We start from the raw sequence: 23,335 nt of genomic DNA on the forward strand, positions 1-23,335 counted from the left end.
TATGTGGTCATAAACTGCTGTTTGAGCACACGGCAGGGCTCAGAAGGGAAAGAGCGCCATTTGGAGTTCAGATTTTGCTGTATTGGTTTCTGGGCGCTTGTGGGACTAAAACAGTGGAAACCCCCCAGAAGTGACCACATTTTGGAAACTACACTCCGCAATGCATTCACCTAGGGGTGTAGTGAGCATGTTAACCCTGCAGGTGTTTTGTAGAAATTAGTGTGCACTCGATGTTGCAGTGTGAAAATGGGATTTTTTTTTTTCCATAGATATGCCAATATGTGGTGCCCAGCTTGTGCCACCATAACAAGACAGCTCTCTAATTATTATGCAGTGTTTCCCGGTTTTAGAAACACCCTTCATGTGACCCTAATCTTTTGCCTGGACATTCGACCAGGCTCAGGAGTGAAAGAGTACTATTGAAGCCTAATTTGGCGATTTACAAAGAATTGGTTCACAATTGCAGAGGCTCAGATGTGAAATAAAAAGAAAGTGACCCCATTTTGGAAACGACACTCCTCAAGGCATTTATTAAGGGGCATAGTGAGCATTTTCACCCCACAGGTCTTTTTTTCCATAAATTAATGCGCTATGGATGGTGCAAATTAAAAATTAATATTTTTCCCTAGATATGCCATTTCAGTGGAAAATATGTCATGCCAAGCTTATGCCACTGAAGACACACACCCCAAAAATTGTTAATGGGGTTCTCCCGGGTATGGCGATGCCATATATGTGGAAGGAAACTGCTGTTTGGGCACATTGTAGGGTTCAGAGGGGAGGGAGCGCCATTTGGCTTTTGGAGATCGGATTTTGCTTGGTAGTAGATTTGTTTGAGTATTGCTGGTGTTTCTGTTACTAATTTGGGGGTACATGTAAGCTGGGCAGAGTATATAAGGGACATTTTTTGGGAGGCCAGATAACCAAAAAAACGCAATTCTGGCATAGTTGTTTTACGTTTCTTTATACAGCGTTCACCACGCGTTATAAATTACATGTTACCTTTATTCTGCGGGTCAGTCCGATTCCGGCGATACCTAATTTATAGCACTTTTTTATGTTTTACAACGTTTTGCACAATAAAATTACTTTTGTAAAAAGAATGTATTTTTTCTGTTGCCAAGTTGTGAGAACTATAACTTTTTAACTTTTTCGTCGACGGAGCTGGATGAGGGCTTGTTTTTTGCTAGACGAGCTATAGTTTTTATAGGTACCGTTTTTGGATACGTGCGACTTTTTGATTATTTCAATATTTGTAGGGCAAAGTGACCAAAAAGAAACTCTGGTATAGTTTTTTACGTTTTTTTTTACGCTGTTCACCGTGTGCAATAAATAATATAATATTTTTATACCTCAGGTCGTTACAGTCGCGGCGATATCAAATATGTATGGTTTATTATTTTTTTTCAATAATAAAGGACTTGATAAGGGAACAGGGAGATTGTGTTTTATTTTATTACTTGAAACTTTTATTATGTTTTCAAACTTATTTTTTTCCCTTTTTTTTTTACACTTTTTTTTCCCACTAGGGGACTTGAAGGTCCAACTGTCAGATTTTTTTCTAATACATTAGTGCAATGTATTAGATCTGTCTTCCGTAATGGCAGAGCAGGAGGCCATTGTGTCTCCTGTTGCCATAGCAGCAATTGCCAGTCCTGATTGCCTGTGAGGGCTGGCGATCTGCTAGCAACCGCTAAGATGCAGTGATTGCTTTCGATTGCTGCATCGAATGGGTTAATGGCAGGGATCGGAACTAGCTCCGGTTCCTGCCCTTACAGGTGGATATCAACTGTAACATAAACTTCCACCGCTGATGACGCCGGACTAGCTCCTGAGCCGGCGCCATCTTGCCGGCGGCTACGGAAGCCGTTCAGGCTCCGCCACAGGGCTGGAAGTTTTCTGTGCTAGGCAGACCGGGAGGCCAGTATTAGGCCTCCGGTTGCCATTGCAGCCACCGGAACCCTGGCGATTTCATTGCTGGGGTTCTGATGAGCTGCAAACATCTTAAATGCAGAGATCGCGTTTGAACGCTGCATTGAAGGGGTTAATGGCGGGGATCAAAGCAAATTTCGGTCCCCGCCATAACAGCCGGATGTCAGCTGTAAGATACCGCTGACATCCGGGGATGATGGCACCGACTCAGCTTCTGAGCCGGTGCCAAGCATTTGGCGTATGGATACGGCAAAATGCGGGAAGCACTAGCTTTCCATGGCGTACCCATACGACAAATGTCGGGAAAGGGGTTAAGGTTGTGCATATTTATGCAACCACATTATTTTTGTTCTTTATTTTTATTTTTCCACCCTAAGGGCCAGTTCACACTGAGCTTTTTGACGAGTTTTTTGATGCGGAAATCGCGAACGGAAAAGCCGGCTCACGGGAAAAAGAAGGGACATGCCTTATCTTCGGGCGTTTACGCCTCTGCCCTCCCATTGACATCAATGGGAGCAGTGGAGTAGCTATAGGGGTCGCAGCGGTCACAGTTGCGACCGGGCCCCTAAGCCTGGGTGGCCCACGGGCCCCCATTGCCATACAGCAGGCTTGTTAAATTAATTTTCTGTGCCGTGATGACGGCACTTCCTGGTTACGGTCACATGGTACACTTAGTGTACCATGTGACCGTGTTGTCACATGACACGTCTTCCAGTCAGTGCAGTGGAAGAGTCGGTGCGGAGGACTCCAGGTGAGCTGCAGAGTCTGTATTGTAATGTGTTGTGTTGTATTGTATTGTGTTGTGTTGTATTGTGTTGGCTTGTAATGTATTGTGTTGCCTTGTAATGTATTGTGTTGTATTGTGCTGTTTGCGGTGGAGAGGGGGGACCCGTTAAATGACAGCCCCCCCCTCCTCTCTCCACCGCAAACTGCACAATACAACAAAATACATTACACACTGTGGGTCGCGTCCCCATGGAGGTTCGTGTGAAGACCTCCGGGGGGTCGAGAGTCACTCACCGAGGTCCCGTTTCCATTCAATGCTGGAGAAAGGAGCTGACATCTCCTTGATCCAGCATTCACTGTGCCCTGAGTGGCTCGACACAGGCAGGCGGGATGTAGCGACATCATCACGCCTGTCTGCGCCGAGTCACTCATAGCACACACCGGAGGAGGCAAAGGATCCTCCACCCGTCGTGGGAACGAGGATAGGTAAGTAATTATGCTCTTTTTCTATTATGCACATATGGGGGCATTATACTCTATGGGGGGGGGCTGATATGGCAGGGGGGGCATTATACTGCATGGGGGGCTGATATGGCATGGGGCTGATAAGATGGGGGGCTGATATTGCTGGGGGGGGAATTATATTGCATGGGGGCTAATAAGATAGGGGGCATTATACTGCATGGGGGCTGATATTTGGGAATTATACTGTATGGGGGGCTGATATTGGGGGGCATTATACTGCATGGGGGTTGATCTGGGGGAATTATACTGTATGGGCGCATTATACTGTATAGGGAGCTCATATTGGGGGCATTATACTGTATGGGGAGCTCATATGGGGGCATTATACTGTATGGGAAGCTCATATGGGGGCATTATACTATATGGGAAGCTCATATGGGGGCATTTTACTGTATGGGGAGCTGATATGGGGGCATTATACTGTATGGGGAGCTGATATGGAGGAGCATTATACTGTATGGGGAGCTGATATGGGGGGCATTATACTGTATGAGGAGCTGATATGGAGGGGCATTATACTGTATGGGGAGCGGATATGGGGGGCATTATACTGTATGGGGAGCTGATATAGAAGGCATTATACTGTATGGGGAGCTGATATGGGAGGCATTATACTGTATGGGGAGCTGATATGGAGGGGCATTATACTGTATGGGGAGCTCATGGGGGGCATTATACTATATGGGGAGCTCATATGGGGGGCATTATACTGTATGGGAAGCTCATATGGGGGCATTGTATTGTATGGGGAGCTGATATGGGGGGCATTTTACTGTATGGGGAGCTGATATGTGGGGCATTATACTGTATGGGGGCTGATATGGGGGGCACTATAATGTATGGGGGAAGCTATGTGGGGCATTATACTGTGGGGACTGATATGGGGAGTATTATACGTTATGGGGTTGCTATGGGGAGTATTATACGTTATGGGGCATTATAATGTGTGGGGCAGCTATGGGAGCATTATACTGTGTGGGGGCGTTATGCTATGGGGGCTGTTGGGCAAGGCGTCTTAGCATAGGCACGCGCAGGGTTCTGATGATGGTGGTGTTGGGTAGGGGTAGGGGGGCCCAAGCTGAATTCTTGCACCCGGGCCCATGAGCCTTTAGCTACGCCCCTGAATGGGAGGCAGAGAAAGCGTATTTTGCTGCGTTTTTTGCGAAAATCAGCATGCAGGCAGAGGAAAATCTGCCTCAAATTTCCAAACTGAATTTTGAGGCAGATTTTCCTCCTGCAAAAAACTCCGTGTGAACCCAGCCTAAAAGATTTCAGTTTGTTTTTCAATACGATTGTATAGATTAATGGTGACATTTAGGCACTGTTCACACAGAGTTTTTTTGACACGTTTTTTGACGCGGAAACCGCGTCGGAAACCACGCCAAAAAACGGCCGAAAATGCCTCCCATTGATTTCAATGGGGGGTGGAGTCGTTTTTTTTACCGCGAGCGGAAAAACCGTCTCGCGGTAAAAAGAAGCGTCATGTCCTATCTTCGGGCATTTACGCCTCTGACCTCCCATTGACATCAATGGGAGGCAGAGAAAGCGTATTTCGCTGCGTTTTTTGCCCATAGCAGTCAATGGGCGCGATCGAAAAACGCAGCGAAAAAACGCAGCGAAAATCCCGGCAAACGGCGTGCAGGAATTTTGAGGCAGAATTTTCCTCCTGCAAAAAACAGGGCCTAAGGCTGGGTTCACACGACCTATTTTCAGACGTAAACGAGGCGTATTATGCCTCGTTTTACGTCTGAAAATAAGGCTACAATACGTCGGCAAACATCTGCCCATTCATTTGAATGGGTTTGCCGACGTACTGTGCAGACAACCTGTCATTTACGCGTCGTCATTTGACAGCTGTCAAACGACGACGCGTAAAAATACAGCCTCGTCAAAAGAAGTGCAGGACACTTCTTTGGACGTTTTTGTAGCTGTTTTCTCATAGACTCCAATGAAAACAGCTACAAAAACGGACGTAAAAAACGCAGCGAAAACGGCGCGAAAAACGCAGCGAAAAACGCGAGTTGCTCAAAAAACGTCTGAAAATCAGGGGCTGTTTTCCCTTGAAAACAGCTCTGTATTTTCAGACGTTTTTTGTCACTACGTGTGCACATACCCTAAGGGTTCATTTTGGTCTGATTTTGTAACATGACAAAAACCTGGCATTTTAACAGGGGTGTTTAGACTTTTTATATCCACTGTATATCCTAGAGCCCCATAGCAAAAATTTGTATGTGCCCCACTAAGAGCGCTGACAAATGTGCAGGTTTTTTTAATTAATTAACCGTAATTTCATAACAGATCTTTATAGGCATCAGAGCTCTGCTTTTTAGATATAGGGGGAGCTCTGTGAAGAAAGTGAAGGCATTTAAAGGAATCCCCATAACAAACAGGCCTATTTTGGCTATGATGACCAAGCATAATTTTTTATTTTTTCACTGTCGCATTCCAAGAGTAATAACTTTTTTATTTTTCCGTCTACATAGCCATATAAGGACTTGTTTTTTGGGGAACGAGTTGTATTTTTCAATTGCACCATTTTTGGGTGCATATAATATATTGATTAACTTTTATTAACTTGTTTTTTAGAGGGAATTGAAAAAAAATGCTATTCCAGAACAGTTTTTCGCATTTTAAATTTACGTAATTCCCTATGCGGTGTAAATAACATATTACCATTATTCTATGGGTGTGTATAATTACAAGGATGCCAAATATGTATAGGTTATATATGTTTTACTATGTTTACACAATAAAAACCCTTTAAAAAATACATTTGTTTTTGAGTGCAGCATTCCAAGAGCCATAACTTTTATATGTGGGCTTGTTTTTTGCAGGTCAAGGTGTGGTTTTCATTGTTACTATTTTTGGGGATATGGGACTTATTGATTAACTTTTATTTAATTCTTCAGGGGGTGGAAGAAAAAGGAATTTTTTACGCCGTTCACCCGGCGGTTTAATTAATGTGTTCACTTCATTGTTCGAGTCGTTATATATGTATTTTTTATTTTTTTACACTTTTACTAAATTAAACCACTTTTTATGGCAAAAACTGGTTTTATATTTTATTTTTACTGTAATCTTTTTTTTTTCTTTATTCATAGACTTCACAATGTAATCATCTGTTCACAGATATATTGCTTTGGTATACTTAGCATAGCAAAGCATTGTTGACTAACAGTGTAACACCCATGTGTCAATACTCGCACAAAAAGGTGGTGGTCACTATAGACAAAGCAGAGCAGCGGTGGGGAAGGGGGGCCCAAGTTTGTGGAACAGCCCAGGGCCTATGGACTACTTAGTCCGCCACTGGTCAGAGGTATCCCACACCCCCAAGACACTGAATAGTTATACAATTTACACTGCTGAGGTGAATGTGACCTTAACTTTTTCACATGGGAAAGCAGATAATCCACCCCTTGTCATTTGGATGCTTCAGTGAAAACTGGGAGCCAATGAAAGCTGAAGAAATTGACTCCACGATCCATGGCCATCATCCAGGACGTCAGGACCCTCAGCAGGGACTTCTTGGTAAGCCTGCCTGTGTGTATACTTGTATGTGTATTTATATGGGTGTTTGTAGTTAGGTGTGTACATGTATATATGTGTACATCCATGGTATTGTGACTTTAATGGGGTAATAATTGAGTACTAAATGGCGGCATTAATTTAGCCCTAAATGGTCATATTAACCGAGCACTGCATGGTAGTATTGATCACTGTAATGGGTTATTACCCGGGCACTGTATGTCAGTACAGATCACTTTCCCGGGGACCGGTGCTGTTGTCGGTTGTCATGGCAAAACCAGAGGCCATACAACCGGAGGCTGGTCCTCATAGGCTTCCTGTCAGTGTCACTCTCAGCGGCACACTGAACGTTTATAATATGTTACACTACCTAGGTAGTGTAATTTATTATAGCAGCTATCAGTGCTGCAGGTCTTCAAGTAAAAAAAGTAAAAAAAAAGGTAATAATAATGTTTTATAAAAGTGTAAAAACAAGTTATAAGTTACAAAAACAAAAAATGCTTTTTCTCCTATAATGAAACCGTTAAAAAAGTACACATATTTGGTATCACCGCATTCGTAACGACCCAAACTATAAAAATATAAAATTATTTTTCCCGCACGGTGAACATCACAAAATAGTACCAATAAAAACTACAACCCGTTCCGCAAAAAACAAGCCCTTACACAGCTTTTTTGACGGAAAAATAAAAAAGTTATGGCTCTCAGTATATGGTGACACAAAAAATAGCTTATTTTATAGAAAAGTGATTTTATTGCGCAAACGCTGCAAAACATAAAAAAAACTATATATATATATATATATATATATATATATATATATATATATTTATATATATATGTATATGATATTGCAGTAATCATATCGACCCGCAAAATAAAGTAAAATGTCATTTATAGTGCACTGTGAAAACTGTGAAAAAAATAGGACAAAAAATAAAAAAAAGTTATGGCTCTCGGAATTTGGTGAAACAAAACGTTTTGTTTTTTTAACAAATAGTTTTTACTTTATAAAAGTAGTAAAATATAAAAAAAACTGTATAAATTTGGTATCAACTTAATCGTATATAAGTTGTCATTTTTACCGCATGGTGAAAGCCGTAAAAACTAAACCCAAAAAACAATGTAGGAATCGCAGCTAGAAAAAGCAAAAACATGGATCAGTCCTGAAAGGGATAATTAATTTCTAATGAAAAACCATTAATGACCGCGTGGAGTATTGTTGTACTTGGGAGAAATTGCTTTACAAATGTTGGGGTGCTTTTTCTCCTTTATCCTTTGTGAAAATGAAAAAAAATCAACATTTTTTGGTAAAAAATGTTGATATTAATTTCTCCATGGCCTAATTCTAATAAATTCTGCAAAAGACCTGTGGGTTCTAAATGCTCACTATACCCCTAGATAGATTCCTTAAGGGGTGTAGTTTCCCAAATGGGGTCAGTTTTGGGATGTTTCCACTATTTTGGTACCTCAGGGGCTTTGCAAATGCGACATGACACCCAAAAACTATTCCAGCTAAATTTGAGCTCCAAAAGCCAAATATTGTTCCTTCCCTCCTGAGTCCTGCCGTGGGTCCAAACAGCAGTTTATTACCACATATGGCGTATTGCCGTAATCAGGAGAAATTGCTTTACAAATTTCGGGGTTCTTATTCTCCTTTATTCACTGTAAAAATTAAACATTTCTATGTTTTTTTTAGAAAAAAGGTAGATTTTAATTTTCACGGTCTAATTCCACTAAATTCAGCAAAAAAAAAAAAATGTGGTGTCAAAATGCTAACTATACCCCTAGAAAAATTCCTTGAGCGGTGTAGTTTCCAAAATGGGGTCACTTTTGGGGGCTTTCCACTGTTTTGGTCTCTCCAAGGCGTTGCAAATGCGACATGGCACTGAAAACCAATCCAGCAAAATCCAAATCGCGCTCCTTCCCTTCTGAGCTCTGCCGTGGGTCCAAACCACAGTTTATTACCACATATGTGGTATTGCTGTAATCGGGAGAAATAGCTTTGGGGTGCTTTTTATTCTCTATTCCATATAAAAAAAAAAAATTATATTTTTTCTGAAAAAAAGTAGATTTTCATTTTCACAGACAAACTCCAATAAATATAGCAAAAGACCTGTGGTGTCAAGATGCTCCCTATACCCCTAGATAAATTCCTTGAGGTGTGTTGTTTCCAAAACCGTGTCACTTTTGGGGAGTTTCCACTGTTTTGGCACCACAAGACCTCTTCAAACCTGACATGGTGCCTAAAATATATTCTAAAAAAACAAGGCCCCAAAATCCTCTAGGTGCTCCTTTGCTACTGAAGCCTGTGCTTCAGTCCATTACCACACTAGGTCCACATGTGTGTAGTGTATGACAGGTTATCAGGCCCAGACTTCAGAATGCTGCTTTATTCTCCAGCTAGGCAATACACTAACTGACCACACCCAGCACTCTGGGTCAAGTCATATAACATTGTAACAATATGCAGCCAGCAATTTAACACATTAATGCCCCAGATATACTAGAATGTGGGATATTTATAAAAACTACAGCAATAAATATTGAGTTTCATTTCTTGGATATAACCTTTTGTGTTACAGATTTTTTTTTATTACAAATGAATTTAGGCAAAAAAAAAGAACATTTGTAAATTTCCCTTCTACTTTGCTTTAAAACCTTCCCGCAATTTCACGTACAGTTACGTCATTGGAGATGGCCCTTTCCCGCATCTCCACGTAACTGTACGTGAAGGAGATGAAGCTGGCTCAGGAGCTGAGCCAGCGACATCACCGCCGGGTGACAGCTGTATGTTACAGCTGGCACCCTGAGGTATTGGCCAGGACCGGAGCTAGCCTCTGATCCGACCGATTAACCCCTCACATGCTGCGTTCAATAGAGATCGCAGCATGTGAGGAGTTTATAGCCACCGGCGCCCCAGCAACGTTATTGCTGGGTTGCCGGTGGCTGCAAAGGTGATCGGAGGGCTAATACTTACCTCCCGGTCCACCAGTAACGGAATCCACCTATGCCCCGTCGTCGGCGGGGCCCAGGAGGCTTCCGGTACCATCGGCAAGATGGCGCCGGCTCAGCTTCCGGCTCAGAAGCTGAGCCGGCGTCATCAGCAGTGGGTGTCCGCTGTATGTTACAGCGGACACCCCGATCTATCGGCAGGAACCGGAGCTAGCTCCGATTCCTGCCATTAACCCCTTCAATGCAGTTATTCAATGCAATCGCTGCATCAAAGTGGTTTGTATGGAATCGGCAGCCTTGCCATGCGATGGCAAGGCTGGCGACTGCTACTATGGCAACAGGATGCCTAACAATGGCTTCCTATCTGCCATTATGTTAGCCGATTAGGCCCCACCCGGAGGCGGAGCCTGATCGGCTTGCTGTCAGTGAACAACTGACAGTTCTAATACATTGCACTACATAGGTAGTGCAATGTATTAGAACATCAAAAAAACAGTTGGACCTTCAAGTCCCCTAGTGGGACTAAAGAAAAGTGTAAAAAAAAAGTGTAAAAAAAGTAAAAATAAAAGTTGTCAAAAATACAATAAAAGTTTCAAATAATAACACAAAACACAATCGCCCTTTTTCCCTTATCAAGTCATTTATTATTGAAAAAAATAATAAAGCCATACATATTTGGTATCGCTGCGACCGTAACGACCTTAACTATAAAAATATTATGTTATTTATTCCGCACAGTGAACGCCGTAAAAAAAATAACTAAAAAACTGACATAATTGCTATTTTTTAGTCACTTTGTCTTCCAAAAATTGAAATAAAAAGTGATCAAAAAGTCGCATGTACCTAAAAATGGTAACTATAAAAACTATAACTCGTCTCGCTAAAAACAAGCCCTCATACAGCTCCGTCAACGAAAAATTTAAAACCGTTATGGCTCTCACAACTTGGCGACAGAAAAAATCCATTCTCTTTACAAAAGTTATTTTATTGTGCAAAAAGTTGTAAAACATAAAAAGTGCTATAAATTAGGTATCACCGGAATCGGACTGACCCGCAGAATAAAGATAACATGTAATTTATAACGCATGGTGAACGCTGTATAAAAATAACTAAAAAAATATGCCAGAATTGCTGTTTTTTTGGTCACCTTGCCTCCCAAAAAAAAAGGATAACAAGTGATTAAAAAGTCGCATGTACCCCAAAATGGTACCAATAAAAACTACAGATCGTCCCACAACAAACCAGCCCTCATACCACTACGTCTATGAAAAAATTTAATTAGTCAAGGCAACAAAAAGCCAGGAAATAAAAATATGCAGTTGTGCCGGCCCGAGGAGAACGTTTCTTCTGTTTCAAGTGGCGAATTATCAAGGCCCCTAAAATTAGGGAACCAGGAAGGGGAGGGCCCAAACATATCTGCTGGAAGTGAGGGCGCCCGTATTATACCAGGACAACACTTTCCCAGCAAAATTCCCCAAACTTCAAAGGTGCGGAGTGTGGACCAAACGGGGAATAAGTAAAGACCATTTATTAGTGCGACACCGGCCTGTGCAGAAAGGATTGTGTCACAGCATAACACACATCTATGGATCATTTTATTGTTTTTTTTACCCCACTATACCACCTGACTATGCCCCTTATATACTCCGTCCGCCTTACATGTGCCCCCACATTATAAACGGAAACACCAGTAAGACTCCAAACAAAACTACTACAAGCAAAATCCACGCTCCAAAAGCCAAATGGCGCTACCTCCCTTCTGAACCCTACAGTGTGCCCAAACAGCAGTTTACTTCCACATATATTGCATCGGCATACCCGGAAGAACCCTTTTAACAATTTTTGGGGTGTGTGTCCCCAGTGGCACAAGCTGGGCGCCACATATTGGCATATCTATTGAAAAACCATTTTCACTCTGCAACATCGCGTGCACACCAATTTCGGCCAATCACCTGTGGGGTTAATATGCTCACTACACCCCTAGGTTAATACCTTGAGGGGTGTAGTTTCCAAAATGGGGTCACTTCTGGGGGGGATCCACTGTTTTGGTCCCACAGGGACCAGAAACCAATCCAGCAAAATCTGTACTCCAAAAGCCAAATGGCGCTCCTTCCCTTCTGAGCCCTAATCTGTGGCTAAACAGCAGTTTATGACCACATATGTGGTATTGCCGTACACAGGAGAAGTTGCTTTACAAGTGTTGGGGTGCTTTTTTTCATTTATTTGTTGAGAATATGAAACATTTTCAGCTAAAACTACGTCTTATTGAAGAAAAAGGATTTTTTTTTATTTTCACTGCCCAATTCTAATAAAATCTATGAAACACCTGTGGGGTCAAAATGCTCACTACACCCCTAGATGAATTCCTCAAGGGGTGTAGTTTCGTGAATCGAGTCACTTTTGGGGAGTTTCCACTGTGCTGGTACCTTAGGAGCTTTGCAAATGTGACATGGTGTCAAGAAACCAATCCAGCAAAATCTGTGCTCCAAAAGCCAAACGGCACTCCTTCTCTTCTGATCCTTGCCGTATGCCCAAACAGCAGTTTATGACCACAAATGGGGTATTGCCGTACTCCAGAGAAGTTGCTTTACAAATGTTGTTTTTTTTTTATTCCTTTATTTGTTGAGAAAATGAAAAATGTTGAACTAAAGCTACGTCTTATTGGAAAAAAAGGATTTTTTTTATCTTCACTGCCCAATTCTAATAAAATCTATGAAACCCCTGTGGGTTCAAAATGCTCACTACACCCCTAGATGGATTCTTCAAGGGGTGTAGTTTCCTAAATGGAGTCACTTTTTTGGTGTTTCCACTGTTTTGGTCCCTTAGGGGCTTTGCAAATGCGACGTGATCTCTCCAAACCATTCCTGCTAAATTTGAGCTCCAAAAGCCAAGTGGCGCTCTTTCCCTTCTAAGCTCAGCCGTGTGTCCAAACAGCCGTTTATGACCACATGCGGGGTATTGTTTTACTCGGGAGAAATTGCTTTACAAAAGTAGTGGTGCATTTTCTCCTTTTAGTCCTTGTGGAAATTAGAAAAAATTAGCTAAACCTACATTTTCTTTGAAAGAATGTAGATTTTAATTTTCACGGCCTACTTCCAATAATTTCTGCAAAAAACCTGCAGGGTCAAAATGCTCACTATACCCCTAGATAATTTCCTCAAGGGGTATAGTTTCCAAAATGGGGTCACTTTTGGGGGATTTCCACTGTTTTGGTGCCGCAAGAGGATTTCAAACCCGACATGGAGCCTAAAATATTTTCTAATAAAAAGGAGGCCCCAAAATCCTCTAGGTGTTCCTTTGTTTCTGAGGCCTGTGCTTTAGTCAATAAGTGCACTAGGGCCACATGTGGGGTATTTCTAAAAACTGCAGAATCTTGGCAATAGATATTGAGTTGCGTTTCTCTGGTAAAACTTTCTGTGTTACAAAAAAAATAGATGAAAAATGAATTTCTGCAAAAAAAAAAAGAAATTTGAACATTTCACATCTACTTTGCCTTAATTCCTGTGAAACATCTAAAGGGTTAAGAAACTTTCTAAATGCTGTTTTGAATACTTTGAGGGGTGAAGTTTTTAAAACGGGGTGAGTTATCGAGGGTTTCTAATATATAAGGCCCTAAAATCCACTTCACAACTGAACTGGCCCCTGTAAAAATAGCCTTTTGAAATTTTCTTGAAAATGTGAGAAATTGCTGCTAAAGTTCTAAGCCTTGTGATGTCATAGAAAAATAAAAGGATGTTCAAAAAACGATGCCAATCTAAAGTAGACATATGGGTGATGTTAATTAGCAACAATTTTGTGTGGTATAACTGCCTGTCTTACAAGCAGATACATTTAAATGTAAAAAAATGCTAATTTTTGCAATTTTTCGCTAAATTTTGGTGTTTTTCACAATTAAATACTTAATGTATCGAGTAAATTTTGCCAGTAACATAAAGTCCAATGTGTCACGAGAAAACAATCTCAGATTTGCTTGGATAGGTAAAAGCATTCTGACGTTATTACCACATAAAGTGAAACATGTCAGATTTGAAAAAATTGGCTGTGTCCTGAAGGCAAAAACAGGCTGTGTCTTGAAGGGGTTAATTCCTGTGAAACGCCTAAAGGGTTAAGAAACTTTCTGAATGCTGTTTTGAATACTTTGAGGGTGCATTTTTTAAAATGGGGTGATTTATGAGGTCTATCTTGTACATAAAATAATGTTCAAAAAACAATGCAAATATAAAGTAGACATATGGAATATGTGAAATAGTAACTATTTGGTGTGGTATTACCATCTGTTTTACAAGCAGATACATTTAAAATGAGAAAAATCATACATTTTGTGAATTTTTTTAAACTTTTGGTATTTTTCACAAATAAGCAATTAATTTATTGACCAAATTTTTCCACTAACATAAAGAACAATATGTCACGAGAAAACAATCTCAGAATCGCTTGGATAGGCACAAGCATTCCAGAGTTATTACCTCATAAATTGACACATGCCAGATTTGAAAAAATGGGGCTGGTCCTGAAGGCCAAAATGAGCTTGGTCCTGAAAGGGTTAATAAGTCCCATTTACCCCAAAATGATACTAATCAAAACTACATCCCATCCTGCAAATATAAAGCCTGCATACGGTTACGTCAACAGAAAAAATAAAAAGTTATTGCTCCTTGAACACAATGATGCAAAAACAAATTATTTTAAATTAAAAGTGTTTTTATGTGAAAAAAAACTGTAAATATTTGATATCGCCGTAATCGTATGGAACTGTAGAATTAAGGTAACATGTTATTTGTGCGGCACAGTATACAGTGTATAAAAAAATAATTGTGAAATTGCTGTTTTTTTCTCTATTCCACCCCCAAAAGTTAATAAAAGTTAATCAATAAACTATATGCAAGTCAAAATAGTTACATTAAAATATAAAATATAACTTGTCCTTCAAAAAACAAGTCCTCAGACAGCTATGTTGACGGAAATATCAAAGAGTTATGGCTCTTTGAATGCGACGATGAAAAAATTGCTGGGTCATTAAAGTGTCCCTCCAAAGTTATCCTCCCGCCTTATCTGACATTGGGCATGGAGAGCCGTAACTGCACACTGGGCAGTGCAGTTACCAAGACAACCGTACGACGCCCCGTATCACGCACGGGTCCTATTTTAATTATTAGGACCTGTGCACTATACTCACAGGATGAAGTACGGTTGCCTCGGCAACTGTACCGCCCAGCGTGTAGTTACGGACTGTTCACGCCTTATGTCAGATCGTGTGTGAGAGTAACTTTGGAGTAAAGCTGGGCAATTAATTGAAAAATAACCAAAACCGTAATTTAGCGCAATTAATTGACGTCAGTTTGTGAATTTCAGTTTTTTCAATTATTTTTATTTTTCCCGGGCATTATTCTGTGTGCAGGGAAGCCATAGGGGGCATTATTCTGTGTGGAGGGCAGCTGTAGGGGGCATTATTCTGTGTGGAGGGCAGCTATAGGGGGCATTATACTGTGTGGAGGGCAGCTATGGGGGCATTAGAATGTGTGGAGGGCAACTATAGGAGCACTATAATGTGTGGAGGGCAGTTATAGGGGAATTATACTGTGTGCAGGGCAGTTTTGGTGGGCATTATACTGTGCGGAGCACAGTAATTGATGTCATCTTGTGCATTTCACTTTTTCAATTATTAGTATTTTTCCCGGGCATTATTCTGTGTCCAGGGCAGCTACAGTGGGGCATTATTTTGTGTGGAGGGCAGCTATAGGGGGCATTATTCTGTGTGGAGCGCAGCTATAGGGGACATTATTCTGTGGGGAGGGCAGCTATATGGGGCATTAAACTGTGTGGTGGGCAGCTATAGGGGCATTAGAATGTGTGGAGGGCAGTTATGGGGCATTATACTGTGTGGAGGACAGTTATGGAGGAGTCATACTGTATGGAGGGCAGTTATGGGGGCATTATACTGTGTGTGTGTGTAGGGCAGTTATGGAGGCGTGGAACAGTGGAGACATAATGAATATAATAAATAAAGTTGAATTCTTGAAAACAAGAGAGGCAGAGTAGGAATGCACCACTGTAGAAGGCAAGGACCACCTACCACAATGATGCGTTCCCACCTTGTCTCTGCCTCTCTCTGCCATGCACTATACTGGCTGGCTGCTGCCTACTAGCTCAGTAATGCCTCAGAGGATTCCCACCCATTTTAGGTAAATCATATTATTAAAGTGTTTTCCCACAATCACCGATAATCACCTATCAACAGCATAGTTGATAATTGTCTGATCAATGGGGTCCCACCACTGGGACCACCACCGACTGTGAGAACTGGGGTTAGCTCCGCCTGCTGCCAATTTGGACCCACCCACAAAATGGGGCTACTTTAAAAAAAAATTCCAGGGCCTCTTTAAGTTCACAATCCGCCCCTGCATAGAGTACAGCGGGGCCGGTCACATAACGAAGAGTCACATCTTCATCAAAGAAGACTGTGCAACTAAACTTCTGGTCCCCCGCCAGCCCTATAAAAATATATTAAAATCTCATAATCGGTAGGACGGGGGACCAGAATGTATATTAGCAGTGTACTCACATATTGCAGTGAGTAGGCTGCTAATACTTTTCGCTCCACGCATAACCCCTTTAAGCGGTTGAGATAGAGGAAATTAGATTGTGAGCCGCACAGCGCTGCTGAATATGTTGGCGCTATACTAGCAACAGCAAATAAATGAACAAAATCAGGATGGTGTCCAAACATCATCCATCTGTTTAAATGTTAAATATATGGCAAAAGTACCCTCCTTATTCATACAGTTGACTCATAGAAAGCTATGGATAGGTCATACTGTACTATATATCTGCCTAATTTTATATATATATATATATATATATATATATATATATACATATATATATATACACACACACACAAACGTAATGTATATTTTTTAGCACTTTTTGTGTTTTTTTATGTATTTTTTTTAGCACTTTTTATGTATTTTTATGTATTTTTTTTTTAGCACTTTTTATGTATTTTTATGTAGCACCATAAATGTGATCTCAACCAGTCTTAGTTGGTGTTACTAAAACCACCCAGAAGATGGCGCTAATCTGCTGATCATGAGATCTTTCTGCACGTTCATAGTACATATCGAATAGAAGATTATGGGGGTAATTTATCAACCTTTCTACGCCAGTTTTCTTTTGAGGTGCTAATTACGACTTTTGGCTAATTCGCCGTCCTTGCCACTTTTGTGGAAACACAGTGTGGCTTCGGAAAAGGTGCGTAGTCATCGTAGGCCGATAAATTTATTATAATTTAGACCAGAAAACTGGCGCCTTGACCCACCCCAATAAATAGTTACATTTAAAAAAAAAATCTCAACCTCTTCTGCAATCCGACTCCCTTATCACTCCGGGGCTGCTCATACAATACAATGACCCCGGGCAGCCTCAGGACGTTATATGCTCGCAGCACTAATGACGTTGAAGTGCTGCATTACATTTAAGACCCTGACGCTGCTCGATGTCAGGACCCTATACGAGCAGCGCTGGAGTGAAGTCAGACGAGGGAAGAGGAGCGCTGAGGTGACAAAGTGTTGTTGTTTTTTTAAATTATTATTTATTTTGTCGGCAATGTGGGGGAATTGATAGTGCATGGCCACAGCCCGGCTTGAAAATGCGACACATTTATTAAGAGGCTTTTACCTAAGGCCTCATGCACACGACCGTACTGTCTGCTGAGCCACTGTATCTAATCCTATCATGTGTGATACTGTCTGTTGAGCTACTGTATCTAATCCTATGATGTGTGATACTGTCTTGAACCAATGTATCTAATCCTATCCATAGTTTGTAGGGTCGTAGTGCTATAGATATGTTGTCTCCTATACACACACACGCACGCACGCACACACACCACACACACACACACACACATATATATTCAGGGGCACAGTGTATAGTACTATTATATTCAGGGGCACAGTGTATAGTACTAATATATTCAGGAGTACAGTGTATAGTACTATTATATTCAGGGGCACAGTGTATAGTACTTTTATATTCAGGAGCACAGTGTATAGTACTATTATATTCAGGGGCACAGTGTATAGTACTATTATATTCAGGAGTACAGTGTATAGTACTATTATATTCAGGAGTACAGTGTATAGTACTATTATATTCAGGGGCACAGTGTATAGTACTATTATATTCAGGAGTACAGTGTATAGTACTATTATATTCAGGGGCACAGTGTATAGTACTATTATATTCAGGAGTACAGTGTATAGTACTATTATATTCAGGAGTACAGTGTATAATACTATTATATTCAGGTGTACAGTGTATAGTGCTATTATATTAAGGGGCACAGTGGATAGTACTATTATATTCAGGGGCACAGTGTATAGTACTATTATATTCAGGAGCACAGTGTATAGTAATATTATATTCAGGAGTACAGTGTATAGTATTATTATATTCAGGAGTAGAGTGTATAATACTATTATATTCAGGAGCACAGTGTATAGTACTATTATATTCAGGAGAGCAGTGTATAGTACTATTATATTCAGGACCACAGTGTATAGTACTATTATATTCAGAAGTACAGTGTATAGTATTATTATATTCAGGAGTACAGTGTATAGTACTATTATATTCAGGAGTACAGTGTATAGTACTATTATATTCAGGAGTACAGTGTATAATACTATTATATTCAGGTGTACAGTGGATAGTACTATTATATTCAGGAGTACAGTGTATAGTATTATTATATTCAGGAGTACAGTGTATAATACTATTATATTCAGAAGTACAGTGTATAGTACTATAATATTCATTGTATGATGCTATTCTATTTAGAAACATAGAGTGTGGCATCATGAGAATTTAATCTTCGTTTACAGGTGCGGAAATGTTGGAAAAGTGAGGAGCCGAAGACATCTGAGCTGTGAACTGCATAAATGGGCCGTGCCCGAGAGAAGTCATCATAGAGGTCTGGACCGGATGGAGAAGAAAAGAGAAAAAGAATGAAAAATAATCTTAGACATCACCTGTGAGTCACTCAATGTAAATGTTTATTCTCCCTGTGACTAATCAGTACTGTAGTCACTGTATGATCTGCAGTGAGATGACGGATGGTAGCATTCTTTTTTGTTAAACAGCAACCTCCAGCATATCCTAACCATTGTTCAGGCTATACTGGGAGTTGTCGTTTTATGTCGTACAAATTTATACAGCAGGGGTTAAACTGAATTTGCAAATGATCTCTGTACTGAACTGTATTTGTTCTGGGGCTGTATATATGTACTGAGCTTTGTTCTGGTGCTGTATATATATATATATATATATATATATATATACTGAGCTTGGTTCTGGAGTTATATATATGTACTGAGCTTGGTTCTGGTGCTGTGTATATATATACTGAGCTTGGTTCTGGAGTTATCTATATGTACTGAGCTTTGTTCTGGCATTGTATATATGTACTGAGCTTGGTTCCGGGATGTGTATATGTACTGAGCTTGGTTCTAGTGCTGTATATTTGTACTGAGCTTTGTTCTGGTGCTGTATTTATGTACTGAGCTTGGTTTTAGTGCTGTATATATGTACTGAGCTTGGTTCTGGGGCTGTATATATGTGCTGAGCTTGGTTCTGGGTCTGTATATATTTACCTTCTCTTAAGGTAAAAGTATATGTTAAATCTACTTTTACCTTAGGAGAAGGTACATATATACAGTAAAAACTAAATCCAAAAAACCATGGAGGAATCTCAGTTTTTTCCAATTCACCCATTATATGGTACTTTACATGGTGCCAATAAAAACTATAACTCCTCCCGCAAAAAAATAATGCTTCACACACCACTCCATTGACGTAAAAATAAAAAAGTTATAAAGCTCCTGACCACTTCAGTGTCTCAAAGTATTCTGCTTTCTTTCTTCTATATGGCTCATTCTGCTTTTACAGCTAGATTAAAACCATGCCAGATCTGTGGCCGCCTAAACAGAAATATGAAAATATATATGGTACAGTGTCTTCGGAGTTCGCGGGGGGAGGGGGGAGACCTGAAAAAGTGCCCGGGGCCCATGGTACCCTTAATCCGCTCCCGCTTGAAGCTATTTTCCTGGTTTACCTTGAGTTAGCCATCTGCAACTACCACCAACTATTTACCTCCAGCCGTAAACCAGCTTGGAGGCACAAATCACCTCTGCAGATGGCTCCAACCAGAAGACCACTTCAAAGGGATAACACCCTATGAAGTCTTCCGAATATTATACCATTCTGGGGGATGCATACCCCCGATGCGACCCCCCCACCAGTTCGTACTGACCAACTTCAAGGACACCCCCCGCCAGCTGCCATGACACCTGGACCTGTTCCTAAAATGAAACAACAAATTACATTCAAATCATACACACCTTTACTAGCGCAAGCTAAATCTGCACCGAGACAAAACAATACTCATACGAAAAGATCCAATAGATCAAAGAAAAATTAAGGGCGGGAGGGTGGGAGCTTGTTATTTTACAGTTGCTCTTCCTGCTGCTTCCGGCTCAATGCCGAAAACAGCGGGAAGAACATTATCCAACCCTCTACTCCTCCCCTCCCCAACTCCTCCTTGCCCTTCCCTGCACTGACCCCTACGTGACCCAAAAAATATTAACCCCTTCCCTCCTATAGCGGTCATGGAAGCTTCCCCTTATGTTTTTGGGCTGCAGTTCAGCCTCTTCTGGAATCTGAATATGATTAGAACATTAGTGCTGTTAGTCACTGGACGCTGGGAGGCGAGTAACACACTAGATGTCAAGTACAATGAAGGCTCTGTTCACACCTCGTCAAAACCTTCGATCGGGGGTATACGTCAGACAGAATGAAGTAGCCATATTATTGGTCCAGGGCTGCTGTCCCTTCACAGTTTTTACCTGCACAGTGGAGCTCCTGGCCACACACTGTACAGGACCCTGCAGCACAGCTTCATTCAAGTGAACAGGGCTGTTCTGTAGGTCCTTCCAAAGCTAGTGGCTGGGAGTGAAGGGAAAACTTAAAACTTAGGTCATATAAGTTGAACTGTAGACTTACCTGAATAGTGTTGGTTGCAGTGCTATTTTTTTTTAACATAAAATTCTGAGTAGAAAGTAAATCCCTGAACACTTCAGAATTCATCCGGCTGCTTCTGTCTTCGGTCACATCATCAATAAACACTAGTGACCCAGTTCCTTTGGCAGCCATGCATGCCCATGCCATCACACTGCCCCCACCATGTTTTACAGAGGATGTGGTGTGCTTTAGATCATGAGCCGTTCCAAGCCTTCTCCATACTTTCTTCCTCCCATCATTCTGGTACAGGTTGTTCTTTCTTTAATCTGTCCAAAGAACGCTGTTTCAGAACTGGACGGCTTCTTTACATGTTGTTTGGCAAAGTCTAATCTGGCCTTTCTATTTTTGAGGCTGATTAATGGTTTGCACCTTGTGGTGAACCCTCTGTATTTGCTCTCATGAAGTCTTCTCTTTATGGTAGACTTAGATACCGATACACCTACTTCCAGGAGAGTGTTCTTCACTTAGGTAGATGTTGTGAAGGGGTTTATCTTCACCATGGAAAGGATTCCGCAATCATCCACCACTGTTGTCTTCCGTGGACGTCCAGACCTTTTAGAGTCCACGAGATCACCAGTGCGCTCTTTTTTTTTGTGAATGCACCAAACTGTTGACTTAGCCACTCCTAACATTTGTGCTATCTCTCTGATGGATTTCTTTTATTTTTTCAGCCTAACGATGGTCTGTTTCACTTGCATTGAGAGCTCCTTTGACCCCATTTTGTGGGTTCACAGCAACGGCTTCCAAATGCAAATGGCACACCTGGAATCAACTCCAGATCTTTTAGCTGCTTAATTGATGATGGATTAACGAGGGAATAGCCCATGCAGCCCGTTAAATAGCTTTTGAGATAATTGTCCAATTACCTTTGGTCCCTTGAAAAAGAAGCAGCTACATATTAAAGGGCTGTGATTCCTAAACCTTTCCTCAAATTAGGGTCTAAATGCCCTCAAATTAAAGCTAAGAGTCTGCACATTAAGCCCATATTGATATGTTTTGGTAAACAGCTAAAATGCCCAAACTTGTGTCACTGTCCAAATAATTCTGGACCTAAATGTATAAATCTATTTGTGATAAATATACCTTGCACTTGCGCAAAAAATTATATACCTTGATAAATAATGTAACATATATAATTATTAGATTATATAAATATATAAAATAGATAACAATATATAAAAAAAGATAAAGTGCATATGCAAAAAGTTCCAAATGCACAAAATGGAGACACTGCTACAAGAGTTGCAATAACAAGATTACATAATAGAGACAATCTAATGCCAGAAACAATCAATAACACAATGTATCCATGGCGCTGACGCCCACTCTCTCATCCAGTGGCGTAACTACCGCTGTAGCAGCCGTAGCGGTTGCTACAAGGCCCGCAGCATGAGGGGGCCCGCGCTGCCCGCCGGCACGGGCCCCCCACATGGCCGGAGGCTCCTCTAGCAGCCGCTATGGCTGCTACAGCGCGACGCCACTGAAGAGTTTGTTCCTACAAAAGACATGCATCCCCTGTCCACAGGAGAGGGGATACATGTGTGATCGCTGGCAGCACTAAGGAGAACAGAGGACCGAAAGTCCCCAGAAGTTCTCCACGACAAACCTCGGACTTCCGGGGTCTGACGGCAGCTCCATAGAAATGAATTGTGCACCGGTCGTGCCAGTGCGCATGCGTGACCAGCGCTCCTTTCATTTTTATTAAACTGCACAGACCCCGAAAGTCCGAGGTTTCTCATGGAGAACTTCAGGGGACTTTCGGTCCCCCGGTCTCCTTATCGCTGCCAGCGATCACACATGTATCCCCTCTCCTGTGGATAGGGTATGCATGTCTTTTGTAGGACAAACTATAGACCGTTTTTTTGGGGGGGTTGAGGGCTGTAAGGCGTTACCTACAGGGGGGGCTGTATGGCGTTACCTACAGGGGGGTTGTATGGCATTACCTACAGGGGGGGACGTATGGCGTTATCTACTGGGGGGCTGTATAGCGTTATGTACAGGGGCGCTGTATGGCGTTATCTACAGGGGGCTTTATGGTGTTATCTACAGGGGGGCTGTATGCCGTTATTTACAGGGGGGGCTGTATGGCGTTATCTACAGGAGGGCTGTATAGCGTTATCTACAGGGGGGCTGTATGGCGTTATCTTACAGGGGGCTGTATGGCGCTATCTACAGGCGGCTGTATGGTGTTATCTACAGGGGGCTGTATGGCGTTATCTACAGGGGGGTTGTATGGCATTACCTACAGGGGGGGCTGTATGGCATTACCTACAGGGGGGGACGTATGGCATTATCTACTGGGGGGCTGTATAGCGTTATGTACAGGGGGACTGTATGGCGCTATCTACAGGCGGCTGTAGGGTATTATCTTCAGGGGGCTGCATGGCGTTATCTACAGGGGGGCTGTATGGCGTTATCTACAGGGGGAGCAGTATTGCGTTATCTATAGGGGGCTGTCTGGCGTTATCTACAGGGGGCTGTATGGCGTTATCTACAGGGGGGCTGTATGGTGTTATCTACAGGGGGGCTGTATGGCATTATCTACAGGGGGCTGTATGGTGCTATCTACAGGGGGGCTGTATGGCATTATCTG

This window comes from Rhinoderma darwinii, chromosome 1 (assembly GCF_050947455.1).
Source record: "Rhinoderma darwinii isolate aRhiDar2 chromosome 1, aRhiDar2.hap1, whole genome shotgun sequence".
Lineage (NCBI taxonomy): Eukaryota > Metazoa > Chordata > Amphibia > Anura > Rhinodermatidae > Rhinoderma > Rhinoderma darwinii.